This window comes from Zea mays, chromosome 4 (genome assembly GCF_902167145.1).
Source record: "Zea mays cultivar B73 chromosome 4, Zm-B73-REFERENCE-NAM-5.0, whole genome shotgun sequence".
Lineage (NCBI taxonomy): Eukaryota > Viridiplantae > Streptophyta > Magnoliopsida > Poales > Poaceae > Zea > Zea mays.
Genome location: NC_050099.1, coordinates 80,404,166 through 80,408,065, shown reverse-complemented (window position 1 = coordinate 80,408,065; position 3,900 = coordinate 80,404,166).

Genomic DNA, 3,900 nt, shown 5'->3' with positions numbered 1-3,900 from the left:
CATGTCTAGAGGTAGAGGAGTAGACTCCTCACATCGGGTAAGTCTAGCTGAGTATTAGTATACTCAGCCTTGCTTGTGGCATAATTTTACAGGCTCTCTGGAGGACATGGTTGCTGGAATGACTTGGCCGTCCATCTTGCCACCGGGTTGGACTGTCGAGTGGGACCCTACCTCGGCTGAGGAGGAGCATGAGGAGTGATGGGACAGGCTTTCCCATCTCTCTGTTTATTTATCGTTAGTTTATTTCCGCTGCACTTCAAACAATGATGACTCCTTTTGCAAAACTCCGATGGTGATGTAATAATTTAATACTCTTACCTGCATGGTTTTATGCTTTATTGTATTTGCTCTGTGACTCACCATCGAGTGAGATTGTGGTACTTGATCCTGTCAGTGGCCATGTCGGACTAGATCCGAGGGATTGACGGGTTATTCCCATTTAAGTGTGGTCCAGCCTCTAAGGCGGGGCTTAGGCACTTAAGTCGGAATAATTCGGGCAGTTCCGCCACAGAAGTCATACTTCGAATGGAGCCACCAAGGTCAAGAAAGGGTGCCCAAAGATTGACGGGGAGGTTGGCATCATTGAACAGATTCATTTCAAGGTCAGCAGAGAGGAACTTGCCATTCTTCGAAGTGCTGAAGTCCGCTGAAGTCTTTCAATGGGGACCAAACCAGCAGAAAGCCTTCGAAGAACTGAAACAATATTTAATAGAGCTGACAATCTTAACTTCACCTTCGTCAGGAACTCCATTGTTGTTGTATGTAGCTGCTTCCCATGCTGCGGTTAGTGCAGCACTGGTGCAAGAGAAGCAGGAGGGTCAGACAAGAAAACAAGTGCCAGTCTACTTCGTTTCCGAAGTGCTTAGTGCATCAAAGAAAAATTATACAGAGATAGAGAAGGTACTATATGTTGTACTAATGGCTTCCAGGAAGCTTCAGCATTATTTTCAAGCATACCACATCATAGTTCCTTCTTCGCAACCTCTCAAGGACATAATGAGGAATAGAGAGGCCACAGGAAGACTTGGAAAATGGGCTGCAGAACTGAACAAATTCACTATTGGTTTTGTTCATAGATCTTCGATCCAATCCCAAGCTTCAGCAGACTTCATCACTGATTGGACGCCAGGGGCTCAGGACGAAGAGAAAACAACCGATCTCGAAGCCTGAACAGTATTCTGTGATGGGTCTTAGGGAACCTTCGGCGCAGGAGCAACAACTGTCTTGATTTCACCATCAAAACTCAAAACCTGCTATGCGGCAAGATTGGACTTCAATTGCACAAATAATATTGCAGAGTACAAAGCCCTTCTCTTAGGGCTCCAAAAGCTTAAGGCAATGGGAATAAGAAGGACAATACTTAAATCCGATTCACAGGTCATCTCAGGTCATGTTGACAAAAGCAGCAAAGCAAGAGACCTGAAGCTAGAAAAATATCTGGATGCAGTCCGAAGGATGGAAGCCTCATTCGAAGGTTTTTCTATAAAAAAATATCTCGAGAGGAGAAAATGAACACGCAGATTTGCTAGCTAAGTCAGCGGCACAGGGGCTTTTGTTACCCTTGGAAGTTTTCTTCGAAACAATAAAAGCACCTTTGGTTGAGCTCATGGAAAGAGCGGTGTTCACAATTTCACCAGTACATAGTGAAGATTGGAGGACTAAGATTGTATCTTTCCTCCAAGGCAACTGTCTTTTGGATGATGAAGTTTACAATAAAAGAATGGAAGTAAGGGCAAGATCATATGTAACCATAGAAGGGGAGTTATACAAACACGGAGTCTGCTCTCCATTGCTCAAGTGCTTGTCCAGAGCCGAAGGTCAAGAATTGATGAAGGAAATACATGCAGGATTATGTGGGGCTCATATTGGGTCTAGGCCTCTGCTAGGGAAGGTTTTCAGACAAGGTTTTTACTAACCGAAAGCAGCTTCAGATGCAGCAGATTTGGTCCAAAATTGTGAAAATTGCCAAAGATGCGCTAGAGACCAGAAGCAACCTTCGTCTTTAACCTAGATAATACAGCCAACTTGGCCACTGCAAAGGTGGGGCCTGGATTTGTTAGGTTCACTTCCACCAGCACAAGGAAACTTGAAATATGTTATGGTGGCAGTGGAGTACTTTTCTAAGTGGATTGAGGCAAAGCCCTTAGCTACAATAACTTCGGCCATGATACAGAAATTCTTCTGGCAAAATATTGTTTGTCGCTTTGGCGTGCCGAGGGCTATCATCGTTGATAACGGAACTCAGTTCGATGCTGAAACATTCAAAACCTTCTGTAGCCAGATTGGTACATGAAAGTCGCCTAGAGGGGGGTGGATAGGCGAAAATTGAAATTTACAACTTTAAACACAACTACAAGCCGGGGTTAGCGTTAGAAATAAAACCGGGTCTGAAATAGAGGGGAAAACAAATCACAAGCAAATGAAGTGGATGACATGGTGATTTGTTTTACCGAGGTTCGGTTCTTGAAAACCTACTCCCCGTTGAGGTGGTCACAAAGACCGGGTCTCTTTCAACCCTTTCCCTCTCTCAAACGGTCACCTAGACCGAGTGAGCTTTCTCCTTAATCAAATGGGTCACTTAGACCCCACAAGGACCACCACACAATTGGTGTCTCTTGCTTTGATTACACATCACTTAAGAATAAGAATGGGAATAGAAGAAAGCACGATTACAAAAGCCAAGCGACAAGAGCGACAAATAACACACAGATCACTCTCTCTCTCTCTCAAGTCACTAATCACTAATGATCACTTGTCTCAATTGTGGAACTTGGAGAGATTGGAAGCTTTGATTGTGTATTTCAATGGATTGCTAGCTCTTGTATTGAATGTAGAGGATTGGAATGCTTGGTTCAAGTGAATGGAGGTGGTTGGGGTTGTGTTTATAGCCACCAACCACTTCCTAGTCGTTGCTCCTTTTCTGCCAACCGCGGACGGTCCGCGCCTCTGGTCCAGACGGTCCGCCCCTGCACATCAACGGCTGAAATCGCAACGGTCAGCAGTAACGGCTATATCAACGGCTACTTTGCATTTAATGCGTCGTCAGATGTCAGATAAAGGCAGTCACGGATGGTCCGGTCGTGCACCCCGGACGGTCCGCGAGGACGCTATAATTCATTTTACCGAACTCATCACCTTCAGGTTTTTTGGTTCTTCACCGACCGGACGGCCCGCGCCTGAGGCCGAACGGTCCGCGCTTGGTCTCGGACGGTGCTCGCTTCTCCGTCGAACAGTCCGTAGTGTAGACTTGTGTTTTTGCAGCGTTCCTGTCTGAGGGTCACCTTGGTGTCGCGGACGGTCCGTCGCAAGGGCCCGGATGGTCCGCGCTTAGGTGATTTTCCAAAAAGCTTCTCCTGTTCGGAATAATCTACGGTATTCCGGATAGTCGACTTAGAATAGTTGTAGATGAACTTATGCACCTGTGAAATGATCAACTAGGCAAACTGGTTAGTCCACAAGGTTTGTGATGGTCGTCAAACACCAAAATCGATTATAGGAAATATTGAGACTATTTCCCTTTCAATCTCCCCCTTTTTGTGATTGATGCCAACATAAACCAAAGCAAATATAAAGTGTAGAAATGTAACTAGCTTGCATTTTGACAGATGTGCATAAGTTATAATGAAATGAAAGTATTTCTAAGTAAATAAGTTCGATTTGAGTTTTTTAACATTTTGGACCACATTTGCACCACTTGTTTTGTTTTTGCAAATTCTTTTGGAAAACATCTTTTCAAAGTCTTTTGTAAATAGTGAAAGGTATATGAATAGGATTGCAAGAAGCATTTTTAAGATTTGAAATTTCTCCCCCTGTTTCAAATGCTTTTTCTTTGACTTAAACAAAACTCCCCCTGAATGAAATTCTCCTCTTAGTGTTCAAGAGGGTTTTACCAATTGAAAG